The sequence below is a fragment of the Chiloscyllium punctatum genome, chromosome 11 (assembly GCF_047496795.1).
Source record: "Chiloscyllium punctatum isolate Juve2018m chromosome 11, sChiPun1.3, whole genome shotgun sequence".
NCBI lineage: Eukaryota > Metazoa > Chordata > Chondrichthyes > Orectolobiformes > Hemiscylliidae > Chiloscyllium > Chiloscyllium punctatum.
This window is the reverse complement of record NC_092749.1, coordinates 20724642-20747835: the sequence shown is the minus strand read 5'-3', so window position 1 is coordinate 20747835 and position 23194 is coordinate 20724642. Positions and strand designations below refer to the sequence as shown.

At 42.3% G+C, this 23194-nt stretch overlaps 1 protein-coding gene across 6 annotated transcripts in view; it reads left to right on the top strand.

The window, feature by feature from the left end:
- smyd3 (SET and MYND domain containing 3) overlaps positions 1 to 23194 on the top strand; it is a 785608-nt gene that overhangs the window by 78414 nt on the left and 684000 nt on the right. The window contains exon 1 of one of the 6 annotated variants that reach the window (XM_072580434.1): positions 10198 to 10216. The exons of 3 other annotated variants lie outside the window; for them this stretch is intronic. The gene's annotated coding sequence lies outside the window, so the exon portion shown is untranslated. Of the gene's footprint in view, positions 1 to 10197; positions 10217 to 18107; positions 18126 to 23194 lie in introns of those variants that run through there. 2 more of the 6 variants (XM_072580429.1, XM_072580430.1) reach the window with 2 other exon arrangements.

Sequence of the window (23194 nt, the reverse complement as noted above, 5' to 3'; positions counted from 1 at the left end):
TTGAGACCATAAATTTAATTTTTACACTTTAGGTTCTTTGGTCAGTCACTGAATATGTGCTGTTTATGAAAACAATGGAAGGAAATAAAATTATCCCACAGATGAAAAGAAAACAAAGCTACAAAAATAATGTGGGAGAATCTTAAACAGCAAAAAACAAGATCAAGCTGTTTCTCCACCAAATCTTTTACAGACACTCAAGCCCAGTGAACTTTCACTGCTACCTTCACTTTACAATTTCTTACTTAACTGACAATTTTGAAGTGTTTTTGTTTGGCAAATTGCTGATGTTCACTAGATATGATTCTCCTTGTCTCTTCCTGATGCAGAGGTTCGTATCTGACTTTCCTCACTGACTTCTCAGGAAAAAGGCTGGGGTCTGCTAAAGCAGACTTCTTACCAGCCTGGAGACTGCCAAAATTTAAACTTCCCCTCTGCTGGTATAGATCTTTTTCTGTTGAATTGCAATCTGCTTCTGGCATTCAGCAATTATCTCACGACTTAGTGTCAGTCACATGACTTCTTAGAAATACAGTTTGATCCATTGTTGTGGGGTTGGGGCTAGAGGAGATGAAGGTGTGAAATCTTTAGACTTTGACAAAGCAAATTAAATTCACACAAATGAAAGTCAAAAAAAATTTACCTCTATGTAAGAACTCAAGTTCCTAAATAATATGAGTATATTATAAACCTTTATCACAAATGCCACTCAAAAAATATTGTAGATAAATGTGCATATGAGGTTAAAAGTCACACAACACCATATTATAGTCCAACAGATTTAATTGGAAGCACTAGCTTTCAGAGCATAGCTCCTTCACCAGGTGGTTGTGGAGTATAAGATTGTAAGGTACAGAATCTATAGCAAAAGTTTACAGTGTGATGCAACCAAAACTATACATTGAAAAAGACGCAGACTGCCTGCCACGTTTCCCATCTGCCAGAACGACCATACCAGCCCCAGCTCACCCATATGTAAATCTCAAAACCTTCTCTTTAAAGTTACATTCTCAAGTGAACTTCAACAACCGGCGTCCATCAGCTCAGACAGTGTATTGAAGATGTGAGCTCCCCCGTGTGAAACTGTCTGTGCCACAACGTTCAGACCAATTCCAATCCAAAAAACGAATTTACAGAATCTTACATGGATTCATGTAGCTCTTGAGTGAAGCAAAATGCAACTCTGCAAGTACAAATTCACTCCACAAATCTATGTGTGCGTGTGTGTGTGTGTGGGGAGGGGGGCAGGTGTTGTGAGTGCCTGTGAGAGAGTGGGTGCATGTGTGTGAGTGTGAATATAAATGGGTATAAGTCTGAGTGTGTGTGTCTGTGTGTGGTGCAATGGGGTTACCTGTAGCATGACATGAACCCAAAGTTCTGGTTGAGGCCATCCCCATGGGTGCCTAACTTGGCTATCAGCTTCTACCAGGCCACTTTTCATTGCTACCTGTTCCGAAGTCCGCCTTAGAGGATGGTCACCCAAAGGTCTGAGGCTGAATATCCCGGACCGCTGAAGTGTTCGCTGCCTGGGAGGGAACACACCTGTCTGTTGCATGTGAGGGTTTTCTCTCCAAGATATCTTGGTGACTTTGAGTCTTCTGTTGACATTTAACAAATAATATGGTTTTTATTCTAGATACCTCTGGATAGTTCAGATAAGATATCATTTTAAATGTGTGTTCAGCTCTGCTGCAGCCAAGCGAGGGCCCTTTCTCCTTGATGAGGATATTGCCTGTCTGGTCTTGGTGCCATTGTCTTTACTGAAACTAATTGGGTTACAGTTTGATATTTGGACAGACTTTGCTAATATCCAGTTTGCAAATCAGAGAGAAAGACAAATTAAATCTCTGGCAGACATGTCAAAGGATCTGCTTGGAGGACCATCAATGTAGAAGATGCAAAGAATTTCTGGCATAAAGAAATTGGCACAGCTGGTGAGCTCTGCTTTAATTTGCTCCCTCTGTCAGCAGGTTCTGTATTGTGGACAGAAATATAGCCTCACCTTGACATAATCATCATACTGAGAATGTCTATGACTTGTTTCATTGAAAAGCACTTATCTTAATTAATTGTCTAATGTAAGGAATTTTTAATCTCTTGCAGATTGTCTCTGGTAGTTTTTGCAGTGTATTCCTCAGGTACCTATTATTTGTAACCTTGCTGCCTCTACATATCGACAGGTTTATTTACAAGTCATGTTTTCTTTGAGTCTGAATGTAAAAATCTGAAATCTCATCCTCTCCAGTGCCTAAACACTTTCTAGTCATATTACGAGGTGTTTCACAAAGGATTGACTTAAAGGTGCAGAGTTTTCATTATATGAGACTCTGTTCTTTTATTAAAACAGTTTCTATGACTATAAGACACAGGAGCAGAAGTAGGTGATTCAGCCCATCAAATCTGAGGTCATGACTCCTATGATAACCTCAAGTTCACTTTCCTGGCTTTTACCAATGACCACTGATTCCCTTACTGTCCCATATAATTCTGCCTGTCTCAGCCTTGAATATACTGAACTGATGCAGTCTCAACAGACCTTTTATGGTAAAGAATCCAATGATTGACACCCCTCTGAGAGAAGAAATTTCTCCTCATCTCATCTATCTTAACTTTGCAACACCTTATTCTGAGATTATGCCTCTGGCCCAAGACTCTCCCACAAGAGAATAACCTTTCTGCACCTATCTCAAGTCTTCTCAGAATCTTGTCTGTTTCAATGGTTGCCTTTCAATTTTCGATATTCCAACAAGTACAAGCCCAAACATGTTCCAAGTCTGATATGACTCTTTGACAGAGCCTGGAGATGCACTGATTAGAGTGATCTGATCCAAATGAGAGTCATCTTGGATTTGAAATGTTAACTTTTGCTCTTTCCAAAGATGATGTTAAAGATGCTGAGTTTCTCCAGCATTTTCTGTCTTGTGTTTCAAATTTCCAGCATTCACAGTACTTTTATATTAGGATCTGTGGCATGTTGGAAGCACATGTCATAGGTGCAGAAGAGATGCTTGCAATCCTGGACTTGCAAAGCTTACGTTTCCTGGTGACCCGTGTGAGGAGGTGCCTCTGCCGAAAGTACTGTGTCATAAAAGAACATTCCCTTGTGTGTTACCCACCTGTCTCGGGGGTAATGCTAAATCCTTCAGTGGGACCTTGAGGATATCCTGACCGTTTATGTAACATTTGTATGATGAGCTAATTGACAGGAGGAGCTTTTTTGACAAGCATACACCAGACGTTTTGGTGACATGTCCTGCCCATCTTATTATCTGAGCTCTCTTCAGCAAAGTTAATCTCAGGAATGTCATTTAGGAGAGAATTTCTGTGTTGGCAACCTTTTCCCACCATTGAATCTTTAGTCTCCACAAGTAGGTCATATAAAATGGCTCATTTGTATGCATGGATTAGTGGTGCTGGAAAAGCACAGCAGTTCAGGCAGCACCTGAGGAGCAGGAAAATCGACGTTTCGGGCAAAAGCCCTTCATCAGGAATACAGGCTGAGTGCCTGAAGGGTGGAGAGATAAATGAGAGGAGAGTGGGGATGGGGAGAAAGTAGCATGGAGTACAGTAGGTGAATGGGTGTGGGGATGAAGGTGATAGGTCAGGGAGGAGGATAGGGGAAGATATCAAAGAGTACAATGGGTGGATGAGGGTGGGATGAAGGTGATAGGTCAGAGAGAAGGGTGGAGTGGATAGGTGGAAAAGAAGATAGGCAGGTAGGACAGGTCATGGGGACAGTGCTGAGCTGGAAGTTTGGAACTGGGGTGAGGTGGGAGAAGGGGAAATGAGGAAACTGGTGAAGTCCATATTGATGCCCTGGGGTTGAAGTGTTCTGAGGTGGAAGATGAGGCGTTCTTCCTCCAGGCGTCGGATGGTGAGGGAGTGGCGGTGAAGGAGACCCAGGACCTCCATGTCCTCGGCAGAGTGGGAGGGGAAGTTGAAATGTTGGGCCACAGGGTGGTGTTGTTGATTGTTGCGGGTGTCCCAGAGATGTTCCCTAAAGCGCTCTGCTAGGAGGCGTCCAGTCTCCCCAGTGTAGAGGAGACCGTATTGGGAGCAACGGATACAATAAATGATATTGGTGGATGTGCAGGTAAAACTTTGATGGATGTGGAAGGCTCCTTTAGGGCCTTGGATGGAGGTGAGGGAGGAGGTGTGGGCGCAGGTTTTGCAGTTCCTGTGGTGGTAGGGGAAGGTACCAGGATGGGAGGGTGGGTTGTTGGGGGTGTGGACCTGGCCAGGTAGTCACGGAGGGAACGGTCTTTGCGGAAGACGGAAAGGGGTGGGGAGGGAAAGATATCCCTGGTGGTGGAGTATGTTTGGAGGTGACAGAAATGTCATCAGATGATTTGGTTTATGCAAAGGTTGGTAGGGTGGAAGGTGAGCACCAGGGGCGTTCTGTCCTTGTTACTGTTGGAGGGGTGGGGTCTGAGGGCGGAGGTGCGGGATGTGGACTTGTTTCATTGAAAAGCACTTATCTTAATTAATTGTCTAATGTAAGGAATTTTTAATCTCTTGCAGATTGTCTCTGGTAGTTTTTGCAGTGTATTCCTCAGGTACCTATTATTTGTAACCTTGCTGCCTCTACATATCGATAGGTTTATTTACAAGTCATGTTTTCTTTGAGTCTGAATGTAAAAATCTGAAATCTCATCCTCTCCAGTGCCTAAACACTTTCTAGTCATATTACGAGGGCATGTTGGAGGGCATCTTTAACCACGTGGGAAGGGAAATTGCGGTTTCTAAAGAAGGAGGCCATCTGGTGTGTTCTATGGTGGAATTGGTCCTCCTGGGAGCAGATACGGCGGAGGTGGAGGAATTGGGAATACGGGATGGCATTTTTGCAGGAGGTAGAGTAGGAAGAGGTGTAATCCAGGTAGCTGTGGGAGTCAGTGGGTTTGTAAAAAATGTCCATGTCAAGTTGGTCGCCATTAATGGAGATGGAGAGGTCCAGGAAGGGGAGGGAGGTGTCAGAGATGGTCCAGGTAGCTTTAAGGTCAGAGTGGAATGTGTTTGTGAAGTTGATGAATTGCTCAATCTCCTTGAGGGAGCACGAGGTGGCGCCAATGTGTCATCAATGTTGCAGAGGAAGAGGTGGGGAGTGGTGCCGGTGTAATTACAGAAGATGCAGTAAACTGTTCATGCCTCTCAAACATTTGAGGAATTGGGAAAGACAGCCCTTCTCTACATGTTAACTTAATTGCTCTTGGCTCTTAGACAATTTCTTATTCTTCCGTGATGACTTTGTCATTGAAGACAGTACCTTCAATGGAATTCAACGGGAGGCGATGGCCTCATGGTTTAATTGTTGGACTATTAATCCAGAGACCCAAGTTCTAATCCTGCTTTGGCAGATTGTGGAATTTGAATTAAAGATTTTAAAAATTGGAATTAAGAGTCTAGTGACCATGAATCGATTGGAAAAAACCATCTGGTTCACTAATGCCCTTTAGGGAGGGAAACTGCCATACTTACCTGGTCGGTCCTACATGTGACTGCAGACCTACAGCAATATGATTGTTTCTTAACTGCCCTCTGGGCAATTAGGGATAGACAATAAATGCTGGCCTAGCTAGTGATGCCCACAACCTGTGAATGACCTAAAAAAAAAATTACGCTTTGCAGAACAGTAGACCACAACATATCGGAAAAGAATTAGGCCATTTGGCTCATTGGGTCTGCTCTGCCTTTCGATCATGGCTGATATGTTTGGCAACCCCATTCTCCCCATGACTCTTGATCTCTATACTGATCAAAAACCATCTATCCCGATTTAAAGACATTCAATGACTTGTCTCCACAGCCCTCTGTGACAATGAATTCCACAGATTCACCACCCTTAGATGAAGAGAATGTCTTCAGCCACAGTTCTAAAGGGTCATTGCTTCATTCTGAGGCTGTGCCCTTGGGTCCTATTCTCTCCTGCCCGTGGAAGCATCTCCTCCACTTCATTCTGTCCAGGCCTCTCAGTATTCTGTAAGTTTCAATGAGGTCCCCTATCCTTCTAAGCTCCATTGAGTACAGACGCAGAGCCCTCAACTGTTCCTCTTGTAATAAGCCCTTCATCCCCGGAATCATTCTTATGAACCTCTTCTTGACCGCCTTCAAGGTCAGCACACCCTTCCTTAGATACAGGGCCCCAAACTGCTCTCAATATTCCAAATAGGGTTGGACTATAGCCTTGCACAGTCTCAGCAGTGCATTTCTGCTCTCGTAATCTAGACCTCTCAAAATGAATGGTAACATTGCATTTAGCTTCCTAATTGCCAGCTGAACCTACATGTTAACCCTAAGAGAATCACAAGCTAGGGCACCCAGATCCCTTTGTGTTTCAGATTTCCAAAGCCTTTCCCAATTTAGAAATTAGTCTATTTCTCTATGTCCAAAGATGTGCAGGCCAGGTGAATTGGCTATGCTAAATTGCCCATAGTGTTAGGTGCATTAGTCAGAGGAGAAATTGGTCTGGGTGGGTTACTCTTCGGAGGGTCGGTGTGGACTGGTTGGGCCAAAGGGCCTGTTTCCAAACTGTAGGGAATCTAATCTAATCTATTCTTCCTACCAAAGTACATATCCCCACAGTTTCCCACATAATATTCTGTCTGCCACTTCTTTGTCCATTCTCCTAGTCTGTGTAAGTCTTTCTGTGGCCTCCACACATCATCAACACTACTGGTCCCTCCACTATTCTTCTGTCACCTACAATCTTAACAATAATGTACTCTGTTCCTTTTTTCAGGTCACTAAAATACAACATGAATAGTTGTGGTTCTAACGCTGACCCCTGCGGAACTTCATTAGAAACTGACTGCTATTCTGTTGGATCTATGGTTATGGTCTCAACCGCATTATTTCCCTAATGTGGAGAGAGTAGAGTCAGGATGTCTGGCTCTGCTTCCTGCCTAGTGACCTCTGCAAGAATAAATAGTCCATGGGTGAGGATACATCTTGAATTGGCTGTAGATCATGTGAATGTTAAAATTATTTATTCACTGCTGGGGATGCACTGGAACAGTGTTTGTATTTCTGCCCTTTGTCACCACCTTAATGGCAATGACTTGGTGTCCATTGGGAAGCACCATCTACTATTATGTAAGACGAGTCTTGTGATGAACTGTGTAGCATCCCTGCCTCTGAGTCGAAAGCCTGCGTTTGAATCCCACCCCAGCATTTAATGGCCAAGGGCGGTATGTTCATAGCATGACCTAACCGATTGATAGTCAACCTGCAAATCCTTCCAAAGCTTAGCATGTCGGCACAGTGGCTCAGTGGTTAGCACTGCTGCCTCACAGTGCCAGGGACCCAGGTTTGATTTCAGCCTCGGGCAACAATCTGTATGGAGTTTGCACACTCTGTGTCTGTGTGGGTTTCGTTTGGGTGCTCCGGTTTCCTCCCACAATCCAAAAATGTGCAGGTTAGGTAAATTGGCCATGTTGAATTGCCTATCGTGTTCATGGATATGTAGGTAAGGTGCATTAGTCAGGGGTAAAATGTCGAGTAGTAAGGTAGGGGAATGGGTCTGGGTGGGTTACTCTTCGGAGGATCAGTGTGGACTTGTTGGGCTGAAGGGCCTGTTTCCACACTGTAGGAATTCTATTTCTAATTCTAGTGTCTGGCAATAACAGCATGAGGGATTTTTCATCAGCCATGCGATAGAAAGAAAATTGAAGCCTCCAATCTTGCTATCCAGAGTTCCAGGCTACAATGGAGCACGTTTCCAAAGGAGCCTGGACTCAGAGTGTTTTTGCCACATTGTCACCACGTTATATAAAAGTTTGCACTTCTTTTGGAGTGTCACATTAACTTGTGGGCCACAACTTGGCAAGAATGAGAGAGCACTGCTTGGGCAAAGCAGAATAATACTGAATTGCAAAGGATTAAATCGCTGTGATGTGCTGTGTGTATTAGCTTTGTATTTTTCCCAAATGCAGAAAATTTTGAGAGACTGAAGGGGTGATCTAATGGAGATATTTTAAGATATAGTAAGGATTCATTTGGGGTGGATAGATAGAAACTCTTTTCTCAGGTGGGAAGTCTGCAACAGTGAGGAATCATGTTAAAATTTGAATTTATCCCTTTAGGCTGTGTCAGCACTACTTCACTCAAAAAGATCTGGATCTGCCTCCTCTCAAAAAGCTCAAGGTGAATTAACATATTTAAAAGCTTGGATTTTTAGAATTTATTTGGTTAAGGCATTGATGGAGGTATACAACTTTATGGGAGGCATATAGTTAGAGGGCCATTGTTCAAAGTGTGAAGGGGAATGTTTAACGGAAAAGTGTGGGGAAAATGTTTCTCAGTAGTGGGTGCCTGGAAAGCACTGCTCGTGGAGGTGGTGGAAACAGGCATATTAGCAATGTTTAAGGTGTTTCTTGACAGACATCAAGAGGAGATCAGAGGATAAGAAACCACGCATGGGCAAGAAGTAGCTGGTCTAAATAAGAATCAGGAATTGGTGCAGGCTTGGTGGGCTGAAGGGCCTGTTCCTGAGTTGTGTTATATTGTCTGATTGGATAATGGGACTGGCTTAAACGACCCAAATGGACTTCTGTTGTTCATACTTGCCAGCTTCAATAAGTTGCAGAGCCTGCTGTGATGCATTCTACCCGCTGTTAAGATGCTTTCCTGATGTAATTCAAATTTTCTGTCTGACAGTTTTCACTAAATAAATCTGGATTGAGCGTGGTTTAGAGTGGGTGAAAATGCAGAATTGGAGCAAGAGTTGAATCCAGCCACAATGAGGTCTGGATTTGGGGCTTGCATGTGATTGGGTGCAAGTCAACTGATTTGTTTTTATTTCAAACAAAGTACTGGAAATACTCAACAGGTCTGGCAGCATCTGACTCTGGTTGACGAATGCCGTCAGGATGAGGGATTAAACATTTTTTAAGTGGGAGGAGGTGGTTAGCGAATAAATCTTCAGTCAAATCTATGTTTCAATGGAGTGCTTGTTCTCTGTTCAGATCTTGTTCAGTTACCTGAGTTATCCAGTGATTTTTGAGAAGGAAAATGCAAGTGCATTCAATGCTGTGTGACTGGGAACATGATGCCCTTCCATCTCCTGTGTCAGTAACTTGCCCCACAACTGAAGAAAAATAGGACCAGCGACTGAGACTGAATTCGGGCCATTTGTCTCCAAGGTAGTTGCAACATTGGGAATCGGTTTGGCTCAGTTGGCTGGAGGGTTGGTTTACAGAGCAGTGTGATGCCAATGGTGTGGGTTCAGTTCCCATCACTGGTTTGAGGTTACCATGAAGGGCTCTCTTTCTCAACCTCTTCCCTCACCTGAGGTCTGTTAGCCCTCAGGTTAAATCACCACCAGTTGCTTCTCTCTCTAATGAGAAAGCAGTCCCCTATGTTCTGGGCAGACAATGGCGACACAACACAAACAACTTGCAACATTAAAGCCGCCATCCTGGACCGAATAGTGCCCATGCCTGAAAATTCACTTGATAGCTTTTTTTTTGAGCATACTCATTTGAATCAAATAATTTGAATTAAAACATGATAATTACAGATCATGTGCAAAAAGAAAATTGAATTGTCATATCATTTGAATGAACTGACTTGGAATGAGGGTTCCTCTAGCATAGTGCCATTGCTGACCTTATGTTTTCAGACCAGGCAGTGATTTATAATTTTAATAAGAAATGTTTTGAAGTGTAATTTTCTTTTTCACCTCATTTCTTCATGAGTCTGCCCAGATCACTGGAGTTTTTCTTGAGTGTCTCAGAAAAACCTGCATTTCTCCCACAGAAAATCTAACACCAAAGCTATTTTTGCAGATGGGATTGGTTTGTCAAACATAGAAATATGTAAATCTATTTTGTTCCTTTTTAATGTCAAATCATGTCGAGAGGAGGAACTTCAATAAAAGAAACCTTTCCTCTAAAACTTAAATTTATTATGTTTTATTAAATTTATTGTTGGTTTACTTGATAAAGCAGATGTTTAATAATGTGTCTGAGATTCACTGGTTTCCAACTCTTTGGTCTTATGGGCTGCACAGATATACCAATGACTGCATTTTAACTCTATTTCACAATTTGAGACATTCCTGTGTTGTAAAAGGAGCAATGTGCAAGTTCCTTCGTTCACCTTTCATCATGAAGCCTCAGGCGCTGCACAGATTGAAGTCAACACTTCAGCGGTGCAGTGGCTGATTGGTTAGCACTGCTGCCTTACAGCGCCAGGGAGCTGGGTTTGATTCTACCCTCTGGTGAGTGTCTGTGTGGAGTTTGCTCATAATCCCTATGTCTGTGTGGGTTTCCTCCAAGTGCTCAGTTTAGGTGGATTGGCCATGCTAGATTGCCTATTGTATCCAGGGGTGTGCAGTTGAGGTGGCTTAGCAATGAAAAATGCAGGGTTACGAGGTGGTGTGGAGGGGTGAATCTAATTGGGATGCTCTTTCACAGTCAGTGTGGATTAGATGGGTCTGCTTCCATACTGTCGGTATTCTATGATTTATCGATGTTCCTATTACTATATGCATGGCTCACGTTTTTGACATGAATAGAACTTGGTATCTGGACTTCTCAGATTTATCCATCACCAGACCAAAGAATAGCTCACTCCAACTTGCATCACTAAAAGGAATTGACCAATTTAAGCACAGCCTGAGTTTCTAAGGCCTGAATTGTTAATGTAGATAGAATAAAAGGGTGCCTGTTGTGGGGTAAATACTGGCCTGGACATCAGGGAGAACTGTCCCTCCCTTCACCTTGTGCAGTGGGCTCTTGCCTGACCACTTCCAGAGGATGGTGAGACCTCTCATTGTAAACATAGTATCTCTGACAGTTCAGTACTCCCTCAGCATTGCACTAGAATGTTTACCTGGACTTTGGGCTCAAGTCTTTGGAGAATTTAACGCAACTTAATGAGCCTCAGGTTGAAGAGATTCAGTCTCTTTTCCACAGACAGTTTGTTCATTTCCTTGAAAGAAAATTTTTTTGGGGGGAAAAAGGACATTGCCAATTTTAGCTAAAAATATTAGGAGTCTATTCTGTTTGGGGTGATACATATTGGAATGAGAGTCCATCTTATTGAGAAAGACGTTGAAAATTTGTTTCCACTCAGAGGGGAATCTAGAACTTGGGAGGACAGTTTCAGAATAAATGGTCTCCCATTTAACATTGAGATATGATGCATTTCTTCTCTTGACCTTTACCCCAGAGAATCCGACAAGGCTGGGTTGTTGAAAATGTTCAGGACTGTGTTAAACAGATTCTTGAATGATTGATGAGCCAAGGATTACAGGGGATAGGTAGGAAAGTGGAGTTAAGGCTACAATCAGTTCCTCCATCTTAGTGAAGTTTGGAACAGGCTCGATGGGTCAAGTGGTCTAATTGGATTCCTATTTATTATGATAGTGTATCACTGTGAGCCATTCTGGTCAAATTTGAGGAACTTGGAGGGGATGCTGGATACAAAATGTGATGCATTGATTTTTGGTTATTGAAGAGATATGAAGAAAGTGTGCGGAGACTTTGTGATTAGATTCCTAATTTGTGCTTTTTCAAAGAATTCTACCTTTGCCTTTGAAAGCAGCCTGTCGGTCTTGTTTTGCTTGGGCAGGAATAGAAGTAGACAGTTTATTGATGGGATTTTTGCAATGCATTTAGCAGTTTGTGCTTTATTACTGCAAACACATGGAGGAAGCAGCAGACAACATCCAAAATAATATTTCCCCAAAGTTAAGATATGAATTATCTTTTGCAGCAGTTTCGTGGGGATTTGGAATTGATTAAGCTCGAGAAATCCATTTATTTGTTCTATGAAAAGTAAAGTAACTTGTTGAGTGACAATCCCAGCCCTGGAATGAGACATACACAGTCAGAAGCTGCCTTTTACTGCCTGTATGCAAGCACTTTATTGTCATGCATTTAAGGTTACAGCAGCAGATGTTCATTCGCTGGGGAAATGAGACTGAATTGCAGTGATGACTGGGGATCAATCTGCACACAGCTTAATTTCAGCACATTAATGTAGTCTAGCAAACTTTGGAACTGCCTTGTGGATGATTTTCATGTGCAAATGTGTACTTTCCTCCTGTTATCCAGTCCTGTACATAGCTGCAGGGAGCTTTCAGCACCACAGGGGACGGTTGCGCCCGTTGTATCTCAGCTATCTCTTTAGCTGAGCTATCCAATCTTACCTGCTCCTAATGTAATGGAGCGATGGTACGATGCAATGGGAGGGGGAGGGGTTGTCAACATGTAATATAGCCTTGTGGGGTTTGTCTGCCACCCTCTTGCTAACACCCAAACTCCCCTCCCCATTAGTACAGGGGGTGAGCAGGTGCTGAAATCAGCCTGATTGCTCACCATATGTAGACTAATAATTCAGGGTCAGTTGGGCTTTTGAAGTGAGCTTGTTAAAGACTCAGTTGACCCTATTATTGTCCTGTACCTGCTAAAATACTGTTATCAGTGGGCCAGTGAGAGTGCAGTTCTTTTTCCCAAGTAAGTTATTCTACTCCTCCTTCCTTATTTGCTGACAATGTAAAACCCCCCAGAGTGGTGCCAAAGAATCCTCCCTCCCCTCCAACCCCAAACCCTTCCCTGCAAAGACTTTGCACTCTGAAATTCATGGGGTCTTCCCACAGTACTGGCAGCACCTATTATATATCTCGAGAACTGCCAACCAATCCCCAGAGGAGGGCAGTCCCATTATCCCAAAAATTCAACCACCCAGAGTGCTTTATGGCTGGGGTTGGCTTGTTTTTGGCTTGTTGGCTCGACTGTCAACCTTTCTTTTGATTGGACTGAGGGGTAAGTCAGCTGTCCAGTTTAATTTTCTGCTCCTTCTTAACTTGTTTGATACCCTTTCATTGTTTTGAAGACCTCCATTGATTCTCCTCTTCAACTCTGCGCTAAGGAAAACAATCCCAGCTTCTCTTGTCATGCTGCAGGGCACACTGAAGTTCCACATACCTGCAGTACCAAAAATGGTGAAAGGTTTTGATCAAGTAAATAAAGGGAAGTTGTCCCCATGATTAAGACTGGGCAGGTGGTGGTTTAATGGTAATGGTCCTGAGTAATCAGGGACCAAGAGTGATGCTCTGAGTATGTGGGTTCATGTTATACTATGGCAGCTGACAGATTTTAAATTGAATTAATTCATTCAGAATATATCTGGAGTGACTCACAGTGACACTGACCATGACAACCATCACTTGGTTCTCATAAAAAACCCATCTAGTTCACTAATTGTACTTTCAGGAAAGAAATCTGCCAAACTTACCTGGTCTAGCTGGCATGTCACTACACAGCTACAGCAATGTGCTTGACTGTGAACTGCTCCATGAAACGGCCCAGCAGCCATTCTGTTCAAGTGTAATTAGGGCTGAGCAACACATGTTGCCTTTACCATTGACACCCACATTCTCTAGTAAATCACCTCAGCACTGTCTCTGAAGGCCATATCTTACCTGATGTGTGCAGCTTAGTCTTGATGCTTCTATCATGGGGTATCTGTAAAATGGAATTATCATGTCTGTTGAATTGCAGGATGGGGAGCTAAAGGTTCTGGGAGTTTGCCTGTTCACACCTCAGATAATTTTTAACTTAATATGCTCAGGTATGTAATGACACAGTTGGTCGGGCTTGAACTTCTGGTCCAGAGATAGAGACGTTATCACTGCAACACAAGGTCTCCCTAATATTGCCACCCAGATCTTCAGCTATCTGGAGTCCAAGCCCTGGAATTGTTTCCCAGAACCACACTCTGCATTTTTCTCCACGGTTAGTGTCAACCTCTTGAACCACATGTTTGATCCCAGTCTCAGTTTTAATCTGATGACCCTCCCATGACACGTTACAATGGTAGAGATGCTGTACAAATTCAGTTTGTCATTTTAGAGCTTTTCAGATTTAAAGCTGGATTCTGAACTACAGTAGTCTTCAGCCAACGGATCAATCAAACATCTAATGTGGGGTAGATAGATATGGGAAAATAGCCAGCTGAAGATATGTGGGAACACTACGATTTGAATTTGGAGATATGTCACAATTCCTTCAGTATTGCTGGATCAAAATCCTGGAATTCCTTTTCTAATAGCATTTTGTAGGGCTACTACAGCACATGAACTGCAGTGGTTCAAGAAGGCAGCTCACCACCACTTCAATGAGGGAAACTAGGGATAGACAGTAAATGCTGGACAAGTCAGCATTACCCACATCCCATGAGTGAATAATACCATTATATCCTTGTCATAGTTGATGCAATGAAGTTTTAAGTATGATGAGTGTTATCTGCACAAATACTTGAGTTTGCTGCCACAGCTGCTGCTTCATGTGAGTGGAATGGAGTACAGTGCTTGCTCTTACCTTTTGAGTGGATATGGCAGTTCAAATAATTGTGGAAGTAAAGCGGTAAAACCCATCTGCTCTCTAGCATATCTTGTTAAGCAAGTTGAGGTTATTTCGATTGTTTTTATTCCCTTAACCACTCCAACTGCTCCACTGCCCCCCATCCCCCCTCCCCCCCAAACCCCACCTTCCCAGAAATTAAGTTAGAAATACCACGGTACTCCACAGGCAACAAACTGGCGCATTTTTGGCTTACATTTGAAAATATTTTCAGAATTATAAGGTTTAAGTTGAGTGATAAACCCGTTCTAGAGGGAATGTATAATCTTAAAAAAAAATTGCATTTTTGGAGCACTTCATGCAAACACCAGGTATCTCAAAACATTTCTCAGCCAGTGGTGGTGCATTTTCCATTACGGTCGTTGTTGTAAAGTTTGAGTTAATTTATATTCAGTAAACTCCCATAAACAGCAATGTAATGATCACTACGACATCTGTTGTTGTGATGTTGATTGGAGAAAAATATTGACGGGGTTAGTTCCCCTGCTCTTCAAAATATTGCCATGGGATCTTTTACACCTACCAAGCTGGGTGTTGGAACCTTGGTTTAACATCTCATCCAAAATGGCAGCCACCAGCAGCTGAGCACTTCTGAAGTCCTGTGCAGGAAGTATTAACTTGGATTTTTATGCTCAAGTCCCGAAGTGTGTCTTGAACCAGGAACCTCATGACTGAGACGGGAGTGCTGTCAACTGAGCAATGGCTGACACACTTGATGAACAACTTGATGCTTGCAACTGATTGAAGATAAATATTCAAATGAGTTGATGCACATTGAATGCATCTCCAATTCTTGTCTTGATCAATCCTTGTATTATCTCCTACCTCTGATCAGAAACTGGTGTAGTATAAAATATTCCCTTTGCTAAATGGAGGGCGTGGACATAGATGTCTTGCAAGATTGATGGTCTGTCAGCGTTGATGTATCTGGGTTAAATGAGTGGACTTCCTCCTTCACAATGTATCTTTTGGGATAATCCATTCCAAGTGTTTAAGTAGATTAAAGTTGAAACAGAAGATAGTGTGAAGAAGTATTTTCCAATGGTTAGGTTCTACTGACATAGCATGTTTTGAACCAGGAGCAACTGGGAATGTTCAAGATACAGGGATCAGAGCATGATCAATAAAGTAACATAGCAGCTGGTTACAGTTCAACAGGTTTATTTGAAAGTACAAGCTTTTGGACTGCTGCTCCTTTGTCAGGTGACTAGTGGCACAGGGTCATACAGCAAGAAGTTCTGGGATTTACATATTAATCAATTGAAACCTGCAACCCTATTCTAACTGATGAAAGACTTAACAGCAATCGAGGTTTGTTCAATACATTGCATCAGTTGTATGATACTTTGGTTTTTCACTTTAAATTCTGTCCTACAATCTTGCCCCACTAGTTACCTGATGAAGGAGCAGCGTTCCGAACGCTTGTACTTTCACATAAACCTGGTGGTGTGTGATTTTTAACTTTGTCCACCCAGTCTAACACTGGCACCTCCACATCATGAACACCATTGACACCACCAACTGCTGGCTCAAACTGGAGAGGGTCTCCAAGAAGATCATGCGTATCGACACAGAATCAAGTTTATACTCCATCATGTTTGTGCGCACACTATCAAGCATGTGTATATACACACACACTTTCCCTCTCATGTACACACTCCCTCAAGCACGCATGCATATAAGCCTATGGGGTTAATTTGCATTTGCAGATACATTCTATTTTGTTCAAAAAGCACACAATGTGTCGGCAGTCCATGTGACATTTTATAAATTCTTACTTTGGAAATAGAACCAGTCTGACTCAAGGCTGGGATACAGACAGACTCTAACTTCATAGCTTTAATGCATTGTCTGAGCTGAGATGTCACTTTTTTAAAAATAAAGCTTTAAGTTATCACGGGGCTATGACTTGAAAGAAGTTCTGGGATTTACATATTAATCAATCGAAACCTGCATCCCCATTCTCAGTGATGAAAGACTGCAGCAATCTAGGTTTGTTTAATACATCACATCAGTTGTATGACACTTTGATCTATTACTATAAATTCTGTGTCCTATGATCCTACCCCACTAGTTACCTGGCGAAGGAGCAATGCTCCGAAAGCTTGTACTTCCAAACAAGCCTGTTGGACCATAACCTAGTATTGAAGAGAGTGGTGCTGGAAAAGCACAGCTGTTCAGGCAACATCCAAAGATCAGGAGAAGCAATGTTTTGAGCATAAGCTCTTCATCAGGAATGAGCTCTTAAGGACTGGATGACCATGGCGAAGATAAGGTGTTGGGGACCTGGGAAATGAAGGTCATGGAGGAGGGTGGAGGGTGTGGGTGGTGTCCCAAACGTAGGTGGGGAGTTCCTGGACTAAGGGGGAACAGGATGATGTCAAGGTATGCAGAGATAAGTTCAGCAGGGCAGGAGCAGGCTGAGACAATGGGTCGACTGGGGGCAGTCAGGTTTAGGATTTTGGGTAGGAGATAGAACTGGGTGGTGCAGCGTTCCCTGACTTTGAGGTTGGAACATCAGAGGTCCTTTGCAGGTCTAGGAGAGTGTGGCCCTGAGCTGGGACAGGGCTGACTACAGGGAGAGTAAGTGGCAGTGCATGGCTGCGAGTCTGGAGCGGAGGATCTGGAAGGAGAACCATTTCTGGAGGCTTTGGATTTGTTGTAGGTACTGGTTGTTCTGTTCAGATCCAAATTGTGATGGTCTGAATGCAGTCCGGTGTCCATGCTGGATCAGTCGGTTCCATAGGCAGATGCTGAGGAAGGAGATGTGGCTGTGGTAGCAAGTCTGTTTCAGGACGTGGCTGAAGAGTTTCAGGGCAGGGAAGATGACCTGGGGGGTACAGTAAGAGAGAGACTCACTGAGATCCTTTGAGGGAGGAGGAAGACAACTTCAAGGTAGGCATCCTTGGAAGAGGCTTTGCAGTAAGATTATAATCAACTAGAAGAAAGTGAAGACTGCAGATGCTGGAGATCAGAGTCGAAGAGCGTATTCCTGGAAAAGCACAGCTGGTCAGGCAGCATCCAAGGAGCAGAAGCATCGATGTTTCGAGCATAAGCTCTTCATCAGGAACGTTGTGTGATTTTTAACTTTGTCCACCCCAGTCCAACACCAGCATCTCCACATCATCAATAAAATAGACAAAGACCAAGTGCTTTGAAAGATAGATGGGTGTGAAAGATGGCAGAAAGATGATGTATGAAAGAAAAGATCCTACCCTGTAAATTGAGACTTTCCAAATAATGGAGAGTCAATCATTTGAAGTCATTGTCTGTGGAATAAGGGTGTGTCCATTTTGGTTGAGAAATTCTTGCATTCAGAGGATTATGAATCTTTGTATCTGAAAGGGCTGTACTCAGGGTTTTCAAGAATTAAATTGATTGACATTTTAGTGGGTGAGGGAATCTAGGGATTTGGAATGGGTGAGTGTGGATTTTAGAGAGGAGGTCAGCTGTGATCTTAGTGAATGGTGAAGCAGATTTAACAAGCCAGAAGATTTGATCCTGCTCTGACTTCTGCTTCTGTTTTGTTCTTTCACATGACATGTGTGTCACTGTCTTAGCCAACACTTATTCCCATTCTTAATCGCTCAGAGCAAGATTGTGAAGAGCCAAATTCTAAAGCTGCTGTAGTCCATGTGGTTGCTGGCTGTTGCATCCTGGATGGTGTCAAACTTCTGGATCATTGTGGGAGTAGTACTGATTCAGGCAAATGGAAAGTTTTCTTTCCCTCTCCTGACTTAGCCTGTCCACATCTAGAAGGTATGTTACAGAATTCTCAACTTCTAAATTCCTCTTGTAGCCATCGTATTTATATGGTTATCGCAGTAATCTTGGTGGTACTGCAAATTTGGGCAATGGTAATGCCTCTGAACAGGAAGGATGAATGGTTGGATTCTTTGTTATTAAAGAGGTCTCAAGTTTTTATTTTTAGGTTCAAAGTGAAAAGAAAAGGGTCACTGCCTTAAGATTAGAGGGTGCAAGGAGTTTTTGCAGCTTGGAAAAATGAGTGAAGCTGGTGGATATGAAATAATGTTACCGATTGGGAACAGAGTCCTCACAAGTTGGCACCATTTGTGATGGGTTCAGGCGACCTCCGCGTAGGAACAAGTCACTGATTGGTCAGGTTGCTGTTTTACACCTTTCTTGTGCGAGGAGTGAAGCAAAGAAGCAAGGAGCCTCTTGAAGATGGCTGTGTCAATCTTTTTCCCTCCCTTTTCTTTGCAAAGTTGCTGTCTTCAACTTGGGCAAAAGAGCAGAAAAAAAATTGGAAACACAAAAAGAACCAATTCTAAAACCCAAAGATATTGAGAGATCCTGAGTCTGAACAAGCAACCAGTGAACTGCAAACTGATCATTGCTGTGCAGATAACATTGAAGCATCATTGAAGAATTGAGGATTGTGAAACAAACGCATCTACTTTTAAGATTTTTGGATTGATGATGCAGAATTGTATTTATTGTTCTTTTTAACCTCCACTCTATTTGTGTTTTGTCTGTTTTTGCTTTTCTTTGTGTATCTGGTACTTTTAAAATGGGTAAACTTTGATTTTCATAAATTAGAAATCCTGTTACTTTCTTGTTAAAGTTAAGAGTGTTACAATTATTTTTACAGTTGTTTTGTTAGTGTGGTTTGCTTTTATCTTAGTAGCAGTCAGTCAGGTGAATTGGGATTCATGGTAATTTTGAAACTTTACATTGTCAAGACTTTGGGAATAATGGGGCTTGATTTTCAGCTCACTATCTGATTGTCGTTGTCCGCCACTTGTCTGGCACAATCGTTACTTGCCATTTGGCAACTGAAGCTGGAATGTTGTCCAGTCTTTTGTTTTTGTACATGGATTGTTTCAGTATCTAAGGAGTCAGAAATGGTGATGAATATTGTGCAATCAGTAACTATTTCCACATCTGACCTTATGATGCATGGGGAAAAGTTAGTTAATGAAGCAGCTAAAGATGGTTCCGCCTAAGATGCTAGCACGGATGAGACCTTTGCCTTCAGTTTGGTTTGTGATACTGTTGGGAGATTACTCATTCATGTCCGGCTGTAATCACTTTGGTAAATCTATTGTGATACAGTGGTAGCATCACTACCACTGAGACAGGAGACCTGGGTTCAAATCCCACATGCTCCAGAGATATGTAATAATATTTCTGAGCAAGTTGATCTCAATATCTACCCCGAGGAAACCCAGCAGACATTGCCTGGGACTGAGATGACCAATAACCAACCATCTTCTCACATGCCAAGTATGACTCCAACCAGCAGTTCTACCTTTGATTCCACTTTTGTCATATTTGGGTCAAATGAGGGCTTGATATCAAGGTTAGTCACTCTCGTTCCACCTCTGGAGCTCAGCTCACATATTGGAGCCTGCTTCATGTTTTGGTTTGGTTCACACTGCTTTGTTTTTTCTTCCTCCGTAGGATGAAATAATTCCACAGAGACTGGTATCCTGTCGCCAAGTCACCCTTTACTTATACATGAACAGTCCTTGTCTTTAGTACTGCCTCTTCAGAGTCAGCTTTCAGAGTGTCAGTATCTCTGACCTTCCTGTTTTTTTTATCTGTCAGTCAGGGCTCCTTGATGGGACCAGATTAACCGCTCCTAACACGGAACTCATATGAAAAGAGGTCTAGCTGGCTGACCTTGTTACAATCCCAACACGGGGAAACCAAAGCTAGCAACCACTAATAAATCCTTGGAATTTCCAGAGAAACCTCTTTACCCAGAAAGTACTCAGAGGAACTCATTACCACAGGGAGTAGTTGAAGTGCATATCCTGGATGCATTTAAGGTGAATGACAGATAGAGGAACGAAAAGTTATATTGAAGGGATTAGGAGAGGTGGGAGGAGGTTCCAAGTTGAGCCAATGTACAAGAACATACAAACTCCATTTGTAATATTCTGGCAAATTAAAAAACTGTTTTTACCATATTGTGAAATCTTATGATTTTGTTTTCTCTTCAGCTTTAAGATTAGCAAGTCTTTTGCCTGATTTTGTTCCTTTACCATTTTTTAAATGAATTCCCTAATCTGTCTGCAGAACATCCTGTGATGGAGAGAACAAAAGGTTTTTGTTGATGGAGGTTGTTTCTCTGTGAACATGCTGGAGAATGTTTCTCGACATCGAGTTAAACCATAGCTGGCTAATGTGAGTCAGGTGCCAATTTAAGCCCTAACTTGGCAGCATTAAACCTGCATTATAAATTCCTGCTTTCAACACGCATCCTGTAAACCAGAAATTATTGACTTTCCTTCTGCACCAAAGCGTTTTGTTGCCACGGATGATATGTCTGGAAATAGTTATTGTGTAAACTGGCAAGTTACCTGGATGAAGTCTGTTTGTGGTCTGCTGACTTAGTACTGTTATTTATTTGCTTTATAGGCCTGGTATCTGAGGCCACTGCAGAGGGTTTAGGATCATCATAGATTAGGTACTTTTTTTTTCCCCCTGGAATATTATACTGTGAATGGTTCTACTACTTAATGACTCACAGTAAGGTAAAGCTATCCAATTAAGCTTAATGTCAGCTTAAAACCTCAACAAAAAGAAATTTCACAATGTTCAAGAAATGTAGCCAATTTTACCAAAGATGTTTCCAATCACCCTGCCAACCAAACTCCCAGGAGTTTTTAAATGAGGAAAATTATCTCCAGGTAGAATATATCTGCAAGTATATGACAGCAGAACCAACTTTTTGAAGTTTACCAATGTCAGCACTTAACCTCAGTTAAGAATTCTAGGATATTGCTATGGAGATGTAGGCATCTGAGCATTAAAGTATGAGATGGAACTCTTTTACATTATAAATATTAGTTGTATAATCAATTCTAACTTACACAAAATGCTATCATAAATGATCAAAAATAGTTATAACGTGACTTATTCTACATCACGTTTATGTGCAATGTTTAAATCTACCTTTCTTTTAAAAGGATTTTCAATGAAATAGATTTGAAAAAACCTGTACTCACATTCAACATAATTTCTTTACCCATCTATGGGAATTCTATTAGAACATAACCCTTTGTCTTGGCTATGGTTTTGTTCTGCCTCTGTGTTTTTGTGATCTTTATGTATTACCTTGATTGTCTTTGTGGTAGAAAGAAACAATCTATTTTTGTATCCAGAAACAAATCAATCACTTTGCTTATGCTTTTTTTTTCATGAATTTGTAGGGTTCAAATAGTCAAAGAACAAAGAAAATTACAGTGCAGGAAAAGGCCCTTTGACCCTCCCAAACCTGTGTCGATCCAAATCCTCGATCTAAACCTGTCGCCTATTTTCTAAGGATCTGTATCCCATTGCTCCCTGCCCATTGATGTATCTGTCTAGATACATCTTAAATGACGCTACTGTGCACGCCGCTACCATCTCTGCTGGCAATGTGTTCCAGGCACCCACCACTCTCTGCATAAAGAACTTTCCATGCATATCTGCCCTAAACCTTTCCACGCTCACTTTGAACTCATGACCCCTAGTAATTGAGTCCCCCACTCTGGGAAAAAGCTTCTTGCTATCCACCTTTTCAATACCTCTCATGAATTTGTAGACCTCAATCAGGTCTCCCCCTCAACCTTTGTCATTCTAATGAAAATAATCCTAATCTACTCAACCTCTTTTCGTAGCTAGCACCATCCACCAGGCAACATTCTGGTGAACGTTTTGGTAATGTGACGACCAGAACTGTACGCAGTATTGCAAGTGTGGCCGAGCCAAAGTCCTATACAACTGTAACATGAAGAAAGGCTTGCCATATACTTTCTTGACCATTCTATTGATCTGCGTTGCCACCTTCAGGGTAAAATGGACCTGAACACCCAGATCTCTTTGTATATCAATTTTCCCCAGGGCTTTTCCATTTACCATAGATTTCGCTCTTGAATTGGATCTTTCAAAAGGTATCACCTCACATTTGCCTGGATTGAACTCCCATTTGCAAATTTCTCTGCCCAGTTCTCCAATCTATCTATATTCTGCTGCATTCTCTGACAGTTCCCTTCACTATCTGCTACTCCTCCAATCTTAATGTCATCAGCAAACTTGCTAATCAGACCTTCCTCCAGATCATTTATGTATATCACAAACAACAGTGGTCCCAACATGGATCCCTGTGAAACACTACTGGTTACAATTCTCCATTTTGAGAAACTCTCTTGCACTACTAGTCTCTGTCTCCTGCTGCCCAGCCAATTCTCTATCCATCCAGCTAGCACACCCTGGACCCCATGTGACTTCACTTTCTCCATGGAGAACCCTATCAAATGCCTTACTGAAGTCCATGTTTATGACATCTATAGCCCTTCCCTCATCAATCAACTTCGTCACTTGCTCAAAGGATTCTATTAAGTTGGTAAGACATGACCTTTCCTGCACAAAACTATGTTGCCTGTCACTAATAAGCCCATTTTCTTCCAAATGTAAATAGATCCTATCCATCGGTATCTTTTCCAGCAGCTTCCCTACCACTGACATCAGGCTCTCTGGTCTATAATTACCTGGATTATCCCTTAAACAAGGGGACAACATTAGCAATTCTCCAGTACTTCGGGATATCATCTGTGTTCAAGGATGCTGCAAAGATATCTGCTAAGACTATTTCCTCTCTCACTTCCCTTAGTAACCTGGGATAGCCTTTATCTCAGCCCGCTTGGCACACCAACCTCATTCCTGAATAAGGGCTTATGCCCGAAACGTCAATTCTCCTGCTCCTCGGATGTTGCCTGGCCTGCTGTGTTTTCCAGCACCACACTTTTCAACTCTGGTCTCCAGCATCTGCAGTCCTCACTTTCTCTGAGTTGATCTTAACCTACTGCCAATCCTCT